Here is a 16,494-nt window from a genome sequence, read left to right as displayed (position 1 = left end):
GGGGCCCTGGCGGCGAGCACAACAAAGCCCGGGACAGCGCGTAGCGCGGCGGCCGTCCGCCTCCCTTCCTGCGGGACAGGGCCTGCGACCCGCTTAGCCCCCCAAGTGGGGCTGGAGCCCTCCCCCCGCCCCGGGTCCCTGCACCTTCCTTCCTGCCTCGGGGAAAAGGGCCCCTGTGCCCCCCTCAGTACCCCATGTCCTCACTACCCACGGGGGGCAAGGGGGTGCCTATCCCCTTAGCGTCCCCCCCACTGGGATGCCCCCAGGTCCTCACTACCCAAGGGAGGAAGGGGTGCCTGTCCCCTTAGTTGTCCCCCCACTGGGATGCCCCCAGGTTCTCACTGCCCCTTAGGGAGGGGGCTGTCTGCCCCCATAGCATTCCCCTTGCCCTTTGGGGATGCCCCCATGTCCTCACTACCCTTGGGGCTGCTTCCCCCCACACACACACTACTGAGGACAGAGCTCCTGTGTATCTTTAACTCCCCCCAGGGAAAAGCCCCCCTCAGCTATCCTCTGCCACTGCGTGAGGGTACCCCATGGCCCCTCAATACTATCCACAGTGGATGGGACCCCCCTTGTGTCTTCCTTTCTCCCTCGAGCTGGGCCCTCTCATCCCTTGCTTCCCAGAGATGGGGCTCTTCTCACTGGGATGGTATCCTTGTGCCCCCAATTTTCTGGGAATTGTGCCCCCCTGTGTGTTTCTTCCCTCGTCACAAATTTCACCCCTTCCTTGGGATGACACCACCTTGCACTACTGGATGCTGCTCCTTTTGCCCCTAAATGCTGACCAGGGAGACTTGTAATCCTATGATGGGCAGAATAGCATCAAGTGTGACTAATAATTCCCACCCTGGAGTTAAAAGGCTCAGAGAAATGTAGGCACAAATCATATTGTGAGTCAAGGGGTAGAAAAAGGAGTAGGAAGTTATAACTAGTGGGTGGTGTGCAGATTTATGTATTGAAAAACCAAAGATTCAAAAGTAAAATAACTTTATGGGATAAAAGTTTAGAAGTAGATTGTAATACCCTTCTCACATCGAGTAGTACCCTGTTCCACAAGTATGATGAGACTATTTGTGATGTAAGGTACTTTTCCGGATAAGGGAATCATAATCTAACCATGAAAACCATTTACAACTCAGATAAATCCACCATTTATGTGTGATTTGGGTGCAGTAGAAAAGTCAGGGAAATTCCTACACAAACACTGAAATTCTCAAAAAAAGACCGACACAGATCCCGATTCTCAGTGTAACTCTTTTGTCTTCCAGATCCAGTGGCAACTATTCCAGAGAATTCCAGGCCTTTCAACACACCCTCCACTAGGGACACTCCAAAGCAGCGAGAGGATTTAAGGAAGGGTATCTGTATCTTAATGAACAACCCAGCAATCACAGCAGAGGCTGGAGGGGCAACTTTCAAAAGTGCCCTAAATGAGAGACAATCCTGAGACTAACACAGCTACAATTACTCTGCATACCCTAAATTAAGGAGAATACTGGTGTAGCTAAAAATGGGCAGGTACTCCCACTTAAAATTATGAGTTTAAGATGCCATTGTAAAATTTCCATGAAGATTGAGATCAATAGGAAACTACTGGCTTTGTAATCAGACTGCTGATTATATTTGATATTGTTTCTGAGGCTCACCCAGCTTATCTGATAGTATCATTACAAGTACTATTGTAAGACTGTATAGGGCAGAGAGGGAAGCTCATATTGACATAATACCAATGTATGACACCTACCTTTAAAATAAAACCTTCAGTTGATAACATGCTGTACAGCACTACACAGAAACTACATAAAAGTGTATTAGCAGATAGAGCTGTCATCTCTCTTCAGGGCAAAGATTGTGTCTTATATGTTTGGACAATGCGTTGGACATTCTGCCACAATACAATGAACAATCTGTTTAAATCCACATAGAACCTTGCTATCTGCTGGGTTTGATTTCAGAATCAAGTGATCATTAAAAAACAAACAAAATGGCTACTTGCTTTTATTTATGCACTACCTTGTAACCATTTTTGCCAAAAACTGCAAGATCTTCCTAGGGAATATGTCCCTTGCAACTCCTTTTCAACACAGAATTCATGATCTGCAGTTCTCTCTGTAAATGATTCTTGAACATGGCTCTTTGATATGTCTGGGAATTGTGCAATATCTTTTGGAAGAGCTTTTTAAGTCCTGGAGGGCTCCAAATATGCTATCTGTGGAATTACACATTGTACCTGGATATTGTACAAGATATTGCTATTGACATAATTCCATTGGGTCATTCTGACCTCAATAAAACCATTATGATTCTTCCATTTACACTGTTTGGGATGAGTGGTTCATTATGTTATTAAAATTTTTATGAAAGGTGCATGTATAACAGCTGCTTTTCAAAGTTAAATACCTAGACATTTTCTGAAACAAAAGAACATGGGAAGAGTTATTGCTTGAGAAATTAATTTTTTAAAGAAATATAAAAGTAATTTTTTTTAATTGGTCAGAGTATCTGAAAACACCACATTTTAACTTCTCTATTCAGACAACCCCAGTCTGATTTTTCACAGATGCTGAGCATCTCTGTAAGGGCTTGTTCCAAAGCACATGAAGTCAATCGGCTTCTTTTCATTGATTTCAGTGGGCTTTGGCTCAAGCCATTGGTTGTTAGTTTCAGCTCAGAACATACTGAAATTCTCTTGGATTAAGCTTCAATGGGATTCCACACAGGTTCAAGGGTCAACAGTAACAGATCCTAGTGCAGGATAGGAATCTAAGGCCTAGATCCACAAAGCTACTTAGGCAGCTAAACACCAGACTTACGTGCCTAAATCCCAGTTTTGGCTCCATTGTGATCCACAAAACTCCCACCTAACCCTTTAGGAACCTAAACTTACTCAACACCTACATTTTCAGGGTAAAAGTTCCCTAGGCACCTATGTTTCTGCCTCTGGGTATGTGCACTGCTTTCTCACTCTAAGTGTACAGATGTCTATCTCCCACCTAAGCCCCAGATCGAGTCAGAAACTTTGCAGAAGATAGGCATTCATCTGCCTAAGTCACGTTTGGTGTGGCCATAGTAGGTGTGCTCAGAGGAGATAGCAGTCACCCCCCTTCTAGCTCGGTGGTTAGAGCACTCAGCTGGCATTTTGTGAGACCTGGGTTCAATCCTTCTCCTTTGCTGGGTGGGAAGGGAAGGTTTTGAGCAGGGATCTGCTGTCAGGAAAGTGTTCTGAACTATAGAATATTCTGATGTAGGGACCCCTCAGGTGTATCAATAATTAAAGAGTCATTGGAGTAGGGGGACTGGATGCTGGGTCCCTAACCCCACTGGGCTACAGAGTCATTCCCCTCTATCTCTGGCCCAGTGATTCTATTCCACTGTGGATAAGCAGTCACTGGGCCAGAGAGAGAGAGAGAGTAGTGGGCACCGCCTCCTCCTCTGGCCATTTTGGATGGAGAAAGGCAGGGGCCTAACTCATTCCCAAAAGAAATGCCTTAGGTGCCTCAGAGTATGTCTACACAGCAAAGAAAACCCATGGCTCGCCTGTGCTAGGTGACTTGGGCTAAGGGGCTGTTTCATTTCTGTGTCGACTTCCAGACACAGGCAGGAGCCCAAGCTTTGGGACCCTCCCTCCCCACAGGGCCTAGAGCCCGGCAATGAAACAGCCCCACAGCCCAAGTCCCTGATTCCAGGACAGCACCTGCAGCCCAGACTTAGGAGAGAGAGGGGCAAGGCTTAGGACACACCTCTCTCCTTGGCATCTCCTATCAGCTAGCTTAGATGTCTCCCTGCCTAGCCTATTGACTTTTGTGAATTGCATTCTTAGGAACCTATCTCTTCCCTTTCATTTTATGGAAGCCTAGGCACCTAGCTCGGGTTTTGTGGATCACAGTGGTAGTATTCCTGCGATTTTCCAGGCACCAACAGGTTAAGCACTGCGATGCCCAGAGTTGCATCACCTAAGTCCCTTTGTGGATCTGGCATTAGTATGTAAATTGGAGGTTAAGCCTCCAAAGTGACTAGTGTCTCCTGTAAAATACTTAATCCCAATGAGTTCAATGAAAGCTGAAGGTGTTCAGCACTTTGCAAGACTGTGTCCTTAATTAGACCTATGCAGGAGTTGGGTTCTCAGGGATTGTTTGTACTGGATTTACTGGTTTTTGCATTTGTAATTGATATAGGTCTCTTTTACTATTTATTAATATCATGTATTTGCATATTCTCATTTGTCAAAACAGTTGGCATATTCAATACATTTAAATTTCTTGAACCTTTATATCATCAAATAAGTAGCTCTTTCATGAAGACTATTTTTGTCTTTCTTGTTTTGTTATTTTCAATCTATGAAAAGTCCTTATCTTCACTAGGAAGAAAAAAGTATTTTTAAACACATCCTAGCTAACATGTTAATATCCCAGTGTACCACACCATAGGTTTATTTTGATCAGCTAAGACGTGTTTAAAAAAAAAAGAGTTACACACCTTCTAGTAACTGTTGTTCTTCTTCGAGATGTGTCGTTCAAGTCCATTCCAATCAGGTGGGCATGCGCCACATACAGAGTGGTTGGAAACTTTTCCCCTTAGCAGCTCCCATCGGGTTGGCTCGGGAGCCCCCTGGCGTGGCGCCTTCATGGTGCTCAATATATGACCCTGCCGACCCGAACCCTCTTCAGTTCCTTCTTGCCGGCTACTCTGACAGAGGGGAAGGTGGGTGGGTATTGGAATGTATGTGAACAACACATCTTGAAGAACAACAGTTACAAGAAGGTGAGTAACCATTTTTTCTTCGAGTGCTTGTTCACATCGATTCCAATCAGGTGACTCACAAGCTCTACCCTGGAGGTGGGGGTCGGAGTTAAGGAATTGCTGATTGGAGTACCTCTCTGCCAAAAGCTGCATCCTCTCTGGAATGCTAGGTGATGGCATAGTGAGTGGTAAAGGTGTGTACGGAAGACCAGGTTGCCGCTGTGCAGATCTCCTGGATAGGCACCTGGGCCGGTGCCTGTTGCCTCTCGTGCTCCTTTTCATTCACCGCCAAGACCACCAGGGAGCAAGGGTGCGAGTGAGAGAATAAGTATTCGTACTCCTGAGACGGCACAAAGTACTTCCTCTCTATGCCCCTAGCAATGGGCAGAATGGAGGCTGGAGTCTGCCACAGGGTTTTATTATTATTTTGTATGGTCTTTATTAGTGGTAACACCACCCGTGAAGGACTTCTGGAGCAAGAACGTCTACCGTTGGGTCTTCTGTTTTGGCCACTTCCTCTGCCTGTAGGCCCATGTTGCGGGCAATGCGGGTGAGCAGGTCTTGGTGCGCCTTGTGGTCAATGAGCAGAGGTCCTGAAACCGATGCTCCTGCTACTGCCTCATCAGGCAAGGACGATGATGTGGCAAGGGAAGGTACAGGGTCCTCACAGCCCTCTACCTGCCTCAAATGTGGGATACATGACAAATTGTCACCTCTACTCTTGCAAGCAGAAGACATTCAGATCAGGCCTTACTCCGACAGGGAGAGGGGCCAGGTCTATAGCATCATCTCCTTTTCCCTTAACTTTGCAAAAGCCCCTGTATGCTCTCTGGTAATTGGGCTCTGATGGTTGGGAAGGGTTGGGGATGAGGGCATAGCCATTTTCTATCCTATCATTCCTTCCCCGGTTTCTGTGTGGAATCACTAGGTAAGACAATGTCAGCATTTTTTATTCACTGTCCTCTTTGCTGAGTAAAGGCCCTGAGTGGGGTGGGACAAGGAGCAGCAGCCAGGAAAGGAACCCAGGCAGGAGCCATGGTGACAAGGGGTCAGGAAGCTTTGCAAAGCGGTTCTCAGAGAATGTATTTGCTTACAGTGGTCAAGGGCTGTGCACTGCCACAAGAGAGTATACTTCACTCCCCTAACAAAACAATGCAACAGACATTCTGAGACTCAAGGAGTTTCTTGTCCTCTATATAGGTTTATTTCCGCCCCAATAATCTTCTCATAGAGGATGCATCAGACATTAAATGGATACTTCATTGTTGGGTCCTATACGTATAAAGTACATGTTGCTCTCAACACATCTCATTTCAAGGGTAAAAAGAAGCTGCACATTTTATGGAGCTAATCTTGTGATGTAAGTGTTTAAGTATTACCATTAAATGCTGACAAGTGATCTCTATTTCACTCTAGGCTGATATCACTGAGTAACAAATCCTTTCAAGATGAGGTAGCTAGCTCAGATCCAGAGGGAAGGGAGTGCCTTTTCTCGCCCAACAGCTCACTTTTTGGATGACAGCTGCATTGACAGGCTCAGAAGGGAGTTCCATCCAGTCATCCTCAGCCAGAAGGTTAGGGATTGAGACATGGAGTCTCAAGGGTGGGCAGGAATGTGTAAAGAAAGGAAGAACTGAAGCATCTTTAGGGCTCCAGCAGAGATGTGGAGGAGCCATTGGGGCGATAAAATAATTTAATAGTTGATATCACTGGTTAGTAACAGTTTTTAAATAAATATGTAGAGATACAAAAACTGCTGCTCTATGGCTGCATACCACAGAAATTTGATTCTCGAATTTCCCACTATGCAGAAAGGAAAGGCTTTACATTTACAGAGGTTTCTCAAGGGATTTAGTGTTTTTTACTGGAAAATGTAAACACATGTCTGTAACCAAATAGTGTTTGTTTTCAGAAAAGGAAATGTGTAGCTAAATTCTTAGAGATGATGTCCTTTCCATCTTTAGAGACAGAAGAGGATGCTGGAAATGGGTTCCTCAGAATTTGGTACGTGTTCAAAGAGAAACACCACTGGAGAAACAAAGATTATAATCTTAAGTCTTCCTACAAAGGGGTTTAGTCATACCATTCCTTTAAACAATAATGAGAGAGCTGGCTGGTATTATACCACATTCTTCACCGGCATATATAGTGATTTGATGGAAGCAAAGGTTCTTCATATTTGCTACTTTCGATTACCTGCTGTTAGTCTCTCTTTCTCTGAGCCTGATTCTTCTCTCATGTAGAATGGTGTAAATAAGGAGTAACTCCACTGGAGCCAACTGAGTTAAAATTAGCATAGGTGGTAGGACAGTTCAGCCCCATTCTCTGTGTTTTCCTTTTCCCCTATGGCATGCTGTTTGTGGAATTTGCAACTGCAGTGGGCAGACTGTGCCTATTTTTTCCACCTAATGATCCAGTTCTGAGAGTAAAAGGTAATACTACAATAAGCATCCAGGCAAAGCAAATTAAAATGTTAATCTATCAAACTCAAAACAATTTTAGGAGGATAAATCGGGAATCTTTCTACAGTAACTATTGCCTTCAGTCTTCGCAACTCCAGCTGTGTGAATAACGTAGCTGGAGTCGACGTACCTTAGGTCAAGTTACCGCGGGGTCTACACCGCGGGGGGTGGTGGGGTGGGGTGGGTAGACGGGAGAGTTTCTTCTCATCAGGGGTAGAGGACAGGGGTTGACTGGAGAGCGATGTGCTGTCGATTGGGCAGGTCTTCACTTGACCCACTAAATTGACCGCTGGTGGATCGATCTCAGAGCATCGATCCTGGCTGTAGTGTCCAACTTTTTTCTTTTTCACTACTACTTTCCCACATTGGTAACAATGAGCTTTTAAAATAGCTGTTTGCGATACTGGATAGAGTCTCTAGATCTGAGCATTTACATCTTCAGTATTCTGTCTCCCTTCCTTTTTAGTCAATTCTCTCCCAACAAAATTCCATGCAAAACATTTTTTAAAAAGTCACGGTACTTACATGTTTATAGACATCACACATTATTCACTCTGCTTGCATGTTATATTCCTCCCTCCCACCTCTTTGTCTGTCTTGTAAGCTTTTCAGAGCAGGGACTGTCTCTTACTTTGTGTTTGTACAGTGCCAAGCCCAATTAAGCCTTACCTCATTTGGGCTCCCTAGGCACTCCCTAATATTAATTAATAATAATACAAATTTACAATATTAAACTTGGACAATATCTTATTAAAATAAAATCTAGACAAACAACTCCCATAAGAAAGAAAGCAAAAGCAGGGCAGTTCCTTTAACTACAGGTAACATAATATTCTTTCAGAGCATATCCTTACTATGTTGAAACATGCAGTAAAAGTTCAGCAAACAATACCTATTGGTCTGTGGGGATTCTTCAGACCCCCATTGAGAGCACTGCAGAGTCAAGAAAGGAGGATCCAGAAATGATGATGGGTTTGGAATGAGTGCTTGTATTGCTTCACTGTCTGGGAGAGAGAATGAAATAAGGTAAGGCCTGATGCTGCCATTTTCACTCACCGTGAATAGTATCTTATTTCTCAAGGAACCAGGTTTATTTCCTTAGGCCATGAGTTCCTGGAGACCACAGAGAATGCTGTTCTCTTATGACCTCCCTCAACCAAGGCCCTCTCCATAGACATCTTTGCTTGCAATGGCCATTGTCCCTCTAGCCAGAACCATGCCCTTTCTCCACTTTGGCTATGTCTATGCTATCACTTACGTCGCTCAGGGATGTGAATAAGCACCAGTTTGGACAGCGCTATGCTAGCAGGAGAGTTTCTCCCACTGACATAGCTACTTCCACTCATTGGGGGTGGATTAATTAAGTCAAGAGGAGAGCTCTCTCCCATATGCTTAGAGCAGCTAATGTAAGCTCGCTAGTATAGCCATTTGTCAGGCTCTCTTTTAGGGATGTCTACACTGCAATTAAGAAACCACGGCTGCCCCGTCCCTTGTTCTGTCTGTTGAGGAGTACAGTGGACCAGATGTGTATGCCCAGATCAGCACTTCATCTAGGTTGCGTCAGGTCCATGGGCCATAGGTCTGACATCTTACTACAGAGAGACAAAGAAAGCTATCCCATGATGGACGATTTCTTCATCGCAGCAATATAATGAGCAGAAATGTCTAATGAGAAGCAGAGCTTCTGTTTAAGATTTCCTCTAGCATACAGAGACAATGCTTGTGTAAAAGGTCAAGATTCAATCCATCTCTCAGGCTGGAGAGCAAGATGGAGCTCTGCCTCAGAAGAAGAAAATAGGAAGGATGTCTCCACCAGCTGCTGACATACCATTGCCCTCTCAGACAGGATGCGTTTTGGGAAATTGTGTATCTCTGAAGGGAAATGACTGCAACTGTGGCTGCAGAAAAAGATGACCCTCCTCCCCCATGACAGGATTTTCCAGTGTTTAGTCATTTAGATATGTTCTGTAACTCCAACCACAGCAGATTAGTAATTGAGGCACACATATTTCATTTACTCCTTCAGCTATTTTGTTTCCTAATTATGTCCTGCTGGATGGCAGTGTCCTCATGTTATTTTATAAAAGTAAGACATGCAAACTCTTTAAAGAGTGGATAGGCATTGAAACAGGCTAACCAGGTGCATCATAGTATCTTATGGATAGCCAGAGGCTAAAAATCCCTGTCTGAAACAAACAAATGTAATATTAATTTGAAGAGAGAAGGCATCGGATTAGTGTTTAGAGCAGGTGACTGGGAGTCAAAGAAAAAAATTCTGCTCTCATTTATACCAGTATAACCCCAGTGTAACCTAGTTGGCCCCAAGACTTCTGAGTTCTAGTCCCAGCTTTGTGGCCCAGCTGAAGTCATCAAACTTCTCTGCCCCTGTGTGTGGTGGTGTTTTTCAGAATCTATGCTTCAGTACTGGTTTTTGCATAGCACTTGTATGCAATCTTATAGTAACAAACCAGGATGTATGAACACAGAGGGGAAAATGACTGTGGAAACCAATGTCATATTTCAAGAGATGGTTTAGTGACATAGGACTAGAAGTCATTCCTAATTCTGCCTCCCTGTGGGCTCCCATTGAAATTAATGGGTGAGTTTCTTCTCTCACTTGAATCAATAGAAATCAAGAGTAACTCCACTGAACTTGATACAACCTGTGTATTGAGAAGGGGATTAGGCTCAATGACTTCAGTGGGAGCAGGATCAGCCCTAAATAACCTTGGCCAAGTCACTTAGTTCAACAGTTTCAAAAGCAGCCATATGTTCTGGGTGCTCAACATGAGACACACACTGAGCCTAAATTGCAGAAATGCTGAGTGCTCATAACTTCCATTGAGTCAGGGGGACCTGTGAGTGAAAAGTACTCTGGAAAAGCAAGCTCAAGGTGTCTCAAACTCATCCGATGAAGTGAGCTGTAGCTCACGAAAGCTCATGCTCAAATAAATTGGTTAGTCTCTAAGGTGCCACAAGTACTCCTTTTCTTTTTCCAAAACCAGAGGCCACTCTTGAAATTATTAGCATCACCCTCTCTTCATTCATCTGTAAAGTAGTGATAATAGTACAAACTTTCCTGAGTGTGGGGAGATTTAACTGAGGTTTGTAAAGTGCTGAGAGTGCCAGCTGCTAAGCATTCTCATTTAAATTATTAAAGGTACGTTGACTACCCCTTTATAAGAATTATGGGCCTGATCTTGTAACTCCCAAAGATCACCTTGCTTTGTTTGGAGCAGCTGCATGATCAGGTCCCATATACTTTTGATTGTTCAACATGAGTGGATTAATAAAAACCTAGAACCTTATAGAATAAGATAGTATTTTAGTTAACTATCTTGGTGAGGCACGTGGGAGATTTACCTCGTCACTGTATCTTTTACAACTGTTATGGGAATTATCTTGAAAGATTTTAGTTTTCAGAGGTGTTTAACTTAGAAAAATGAAATGCTATCACAGTGAGACTGTCAGCCTGGACAATTCTGTACTACAGTTGACATGAACCACTGCTTTCTGCTAATTCATAGGTATTTGGTTACTAAAGGAGTAACTAGTCTTTTCTAATCTCTCTTATTCCCAGAAATCTCAGAGTAAGTTTTTAATAGAATAATGCTTCCATCTGCAAATGGTAAGGCGTAAACATTCTTAAATAGTATGTTTTCTGAATCTCAACTACATTGCTCCCTAAGAGTGGGGGTGTAATTCCCAGTGATGACAGCAGTTGACCCAGTCCTTGTACTGTATATTGACTCTTTGCACAATGTTGGTCAATAGTGATTAATAAGAACATGGCTGCCAAGTGAAATCAGATTCTAGCTCATCTGTTCAGCTCAGAGGTATTCTTTGGACAGCGGCCAATAGTAGAAGGCAAAAACATCCTATGATGCACCTATCAACTGTGAAATACTACAGGGAGAGAGAAAAATGCTTTTCTGGACCCCCAAAAGCCCTGAACCATGAAGCCCTGACTTGATAGGCCTTATCGTAGCTTGTGTGGACACATTATCATCAGGGTCCACTATAAGTATTTTTAAGTACTCATCACCATGGTATCTGAATGCAATGGCTAAAACCTCATGCTTCAGAGTTTAAGACCATATATAATTATTACAGTGAGGATGAGACTCTGATGGGGGGCTGCTTATCCTACATCTCCTTCCTGTACGATTTCTTGCATCTTGCTCTGAAGCATCTGGTGCTGGCCATTATCGGAGACAGGATATTAGACTAGATGGAGATTGGGTCTGATCCTACACTGCAGTTCCTGAGTTTAGGCAGGGGTTTTGGATGAAGGAGCCTATGGCGGTATCAGACGTAGTTGTCCGGAGAGCATCACCTCATGCTCAATCCAGAGTCCCTGAATCAATGGGAGTTTTGCATGTGGATTGTGTTAGAAATACCTCCAAAGATTTAGGTTCAAGTATGAGATTAACTCAGGAGGAAATATCCAAATAATGATAAACATTCTTCTAAGGATCGTTCTATGCGCAAGAACTCACAACACTTTACCATAGTTAATTAAGACTCATAATCCCAGGAGGAAGGGAAATGTTATCCTCAATGATGGAGAAACTAAAGCACTAAAAGGTGGGGTGAGTTACCGAAGGTCATAAAATAAATCTTTCAGTGTCAGGAACGGATCCAGGCCAAGTGGCTTTCACTCCAAAGCTCTAACCCCATACTGCCTCCTCATGCTATATAGCAATTGTGTAGAGGTTAATATGCATGCTATTTCAAAACTTCAGTGGCTGAAGCACATAGATTCTGTGATGTAATGATGCAGTAAAGCACATATGAGTCAAACAGAACAAAAATCTGAATTTTCTTTTCGCTTCCTTCCACTTTCCAGCTCAGCATTTTTTCCCACTACATATGCTGGAGTGTCATGAGAGACATTTACATATCCCAGAATCTGGATAAGCTTCTGATGTGCTTGACCTTAGTGGTGTCATTCAACCTTCCAGATGTGGAAGTGATTTGGGGAAGAGGGTGAAGACAACCAACCATCAAGTCATCTATTATTTTGCATTGCTGAATTTACATTTTCCATACTCCCTACTACAATCCCTGGGAAAGAGTGATGAATGGCCTAAATATTTAAGAGGGGCAAAGGGACTATTGAAATGCTAAATGTGATCTGAAAGAAAATCTCTTACATACTTTGATTTCATGGCTAAAGCCTCTTGAGGGAAAAATTTAAATATTCATGAAAGATGTTGCTTTAAGAAAGAAAGAAAGGTAGAATTCAGAGGCAGCATGAGGTGCAATATGAGGCCTTCATCCTGAAATAGGATCCAAATGGATGAAACCCTCTGGCCACACAAGGCCCACTGGGTATACCCTTTCACTCGTCAGGATCGGATTGCAATACCTGGGCCTTACATGACATTCTCTTGGAGCAAGTGCTGTGTCTCTCTTATTTGTTCTGTAAAGGGCCTAGCACAAATTTTATGATATTATGCCCTTCTTTGAATCTAACCCCTATTCTGTATGAAATGGAACCAGTTCCTAGCTGGAAGGAAGTAGGCTGTTTAGTTAGGATGTTTGTGTAATGTTTATTCATAGAGGTTAAAATGAATCATTTTGTAGGTTACCATGGAACACTGCACTTCTGCTTATAGGTGCTAATCCATAGTACTATTCCATAGTACTACATGGCAAACAAAAGCTGGGTCTCCTAGACTTATTTGAAGTACAGGATAGTGGTTATACTAGAGAGAATATATTTTTAAACTAGATTGGACAAAAAGTACTGGAGGAAGTACTGTAGGGCTCTAGGGGATAGACTGGGCAACTGCCTGGGGCCCTACACTACAGGAGACCCCACAAAGCTATGGTGCTCAGGCTTTACCTTCAACCCCAACTGACGAGGCTCAGGGTCTGCCCTATGTGGTGGGGCTTCAGCTTTCTGCCCGGGGCCCCAGTGAGTAATGCTGGCTCTGCTTGGTGGACCCCCTGAAACCTGCTCCCCAGGGGAGCCCAGACCCCAGTTGAGAATTGTGGGAGTACACTACTTTCTAATATAATTTGTGTGGGATTTTCAAAAGGATGCTAAAGAAGTTAGTGTCTAACTCCTAGTGAATGAGAGTTGGTGGGGTGCTTAGTTCCCTTAATATTTACCCAGCCATGGTTTCAGGTTTATGTTTCTAACATACTATTATTTTCTAATGTACACTAAGCATAACTTTGTAACCCAGTAAAAGGGTTAATGTTTCACAATTTAATGAGAGCACCACCTTTTTTCATCTCATCTCAAGGCCAGACCTTACTAGGAACAGTTCTACAGGCGATCAGAGTAGATGAGCACAAGGATACCTTTTGTGACCTTGTTAAATAGCATGAAAGCATATTTGGGATTGATTGTAGCACCCCCTGGTGGAACACTTAATATCAATGTTACATAGCTGTGAACATGCATCTATATCAGATATTGGACCAATATTACACTGTAGGGACTCTGAGGACAATGCTACTATAACTCAAAGCCCTCTCCCACAAAAGTTCAGTCCCTACACTATTCTTTTTATAAAGTAAATTGGTTATTCATTTTAGACTGCCCCCCCAAATTTTTAGTATCTGCAGATTTTTGCACTGAAAACAATTGTATCATCAACAGTGTCAGGAGGAAGCTGGAGGATTGAGAGCTGGGAATGGAAACATAGAGCTTCTGGCACTCAAAGCAGTTGAAGCTTTTGATAGTGGGGAGCAGGTAGTTCTCTTCACCTTCTCAATTTTGGGCAAGGAGGCAATTGTAAATTGGATGGCAGTTTGAATTAATCATTACTTACCCCAACAAGCTCCTTAGGGTCCCAGCTATAAAGATGAATGCAATATGCCTTAAAGGGTTATCCTCTGCATTAACATTCTAGACTGTTTGATGCACAAAACAACATTCTGCTAAATAGCATAGTTGATTTAGCCATAGAGTATACAATAGACTAGTTATAAACCCTTGCAAGTAACTGTAGAAGAGCTGTGCACGTAACCCATTTTTCAGTTCAGTAACCAACCAAAAAAACCCTAATATTGTTTTAGGTGAAGTGAAACATTTGATTTTTTAAAAAAATATCTTTTATATATTTGAAATAAAATGTTAGGCAAAAAAGTTTCAAATCAAAGTTTAAATGTTTCTAAAAATGTCAAACCCATTACAATTTGCCATCCCAACTGAAACATTTTGATTAGTTCAACAAATACTTCATGAATTAGTCAAATTAATCTGCATTTCCCCCCCGCCCTAAAAACAAAATTTAATCTGAAAAATTTCACCCAGTTCTACAATATAGCATTTTTCATGCTGATGATGCCCAGGTGATTTATAATGTTGACTCACCTACTTCTGAAATGCAGTCGTCATATGGGTAGCCATAGCAGCCATCCTGTTTAAGAATACTATACTGCTGCTTAAATGTGTAAATTATGAACATTTATAATTAAATTTACAGGGAGAAAGTCTGTAAAGTGTAGTGGGAAATGGTAGTTACAAGAGAGAGATAACAGTCAGGGCGCCATTTTTAAAGTTCTTGTGTTAAGTAGCACCTTCAACAGCATAGCAGCCTCTAGGCCAGAGTAGAAGCAAGAGTTCTACCTACTAAAATCACAAATACCATTTTCATAGCTCTCACCAGGTCCAATCCAGACTAGTTTATAGCACTTCATATTATAGCACAAGGTTGTATGGTGATATTATAAGTAATTTTATGCATAGGTTCAGTTATTTTTTAAAAACTTTACAGAGTTTGGGGGGGGTTATGGAGAAGGGACAAATAGAAGCAGAAGTTTGTGCCATTTTCTATACAACTGCTTTAAAATAGAGTTATCAGGATTTTATTGGCTCGGTTATTAGAAGTTCAGTCCAAGCTGAAATAAATTGACAATGTGTGTGTTGAAGTCAGCCTACTCTATTACACATCTCAATACTTCCACCACATTATTTTTTAACAGGATAGGGTCCAGTTGTTACTGTATTAAGTAGCAGCAAATGACGAAGCAGCAAAACTCAAGAGCCAACAAGTGTGAATCTCATGTACCAGGCTGGGGCCAGTGTTCAAGTTTCTTTTTCCCATTTTTGGACTAAACCTTGTAACACTGAGTGGCACAGGTTATCCAGAACAGATGTTTACAGAGTTTTCTAGGATTGTTCAGCAAAAATAAATAGATCTCTAGAGAGGTTTGCAGGAAAAGGGTGAAGACTCCACTGTCTGAAGTAGGTGCTAGATTTTCTTTCAAGTTGAGTAAAAAAGGAGTAATACATTCCAAGTTGTTGGCCTTATTCTCTATAGCAAGCAATAATTTGGAGTATTTCCTGGGCAGCTGATATTGGTTAGAAATCTGCTACCATTCTACATTATCTGCAGCAAGTTATTTCTCTAGAATTTAACTCTCTCTGGCTACCAAAATAAAAGCTAGGAGAGAGTCCTCCCATAGTACACTATTATCTGGTGTACCCTCTCAGAGTCAACCTCCTTATTTAAATTAGATTGCAGGTATTGTTGGTCATGGCTTCTTCATAGATGTAACATTCACTCCTATGGTAGTTCTTGACTTTACCTTTATCAGCAAGCCAACCTTCCAGGCACAGTCAGCATGAGTAGATTATAGTTTTGCTTGCAGAAGAGTTGCGTTATGATTCATCAGAAGCAGGTTACTTGTTCAACGAGTTCAACTCTCTCTCCACCTTGGGAGTGTTTTTAATTTTTTTCTCAGCTTGTGTCACAGGAGATTAATTATTGCAGAAGTTTATGTATCATTAATGCATTCAATTATCACCACCACTTACATCAGTGTAGGATTGAACAAACATGAAACCAAGTCACTCTTTAGTGGATGCTTCCTATGGCTCACTCCTAGTACAGCAGTCTATTTCAATAACAAGTTTTCTTCCTCAGACCTGGAAGATTGCAGATGCTATTATATGGTGGTTCTTCTACCCTTCTCTCAAGAGCATCAATATGAGCCTCCTTTAAGGAAGCCAGCACAAACATGACCCCACATGAAGCTACTGAAGGGAGAGCCATTAGAATGGATGAGTCCTGTGTTCAACTTTCTTGAAAGAGGGTGTTTGATTCTGAAGATGAAAGCTGCCATTGTAGCTACTGTTCTCCAAGATGATCTTATGCACACAAAACAGACTACAGCAAGGACACTTCTAGGCATAGGCCTGGGATACGCAGGTGGGGGGTTCGAACTAAGATTCGCAACTTCAGCTATGCTATTCGCGTAGCTGAAGCCGAAGTATCTTAGTTTAAGTTACTTGGCTGTACTCACGGCAGTGAGTCGACTGTGGCGG

The sequence above is a fragment of the Lepidochelys kempii genome, chromosome 14 (assembly GCF_965140285.1).
Source record: "Lepidochelys kempii isolate rLepKem1 chromosome 14, rLepKem1.hap1, whole genome shotgun sequence".
Taxonomy (NCBI): Eukaryota; Metazoa; Chordata; order Testudines; family Cheloniidae; genus Lepidochelys; species Lepidochelys kempii.
The sequence above is the reverse complement of the archived record's forward strand: the minus strand, read 5'-3'. Positions refer to the sequence as shown.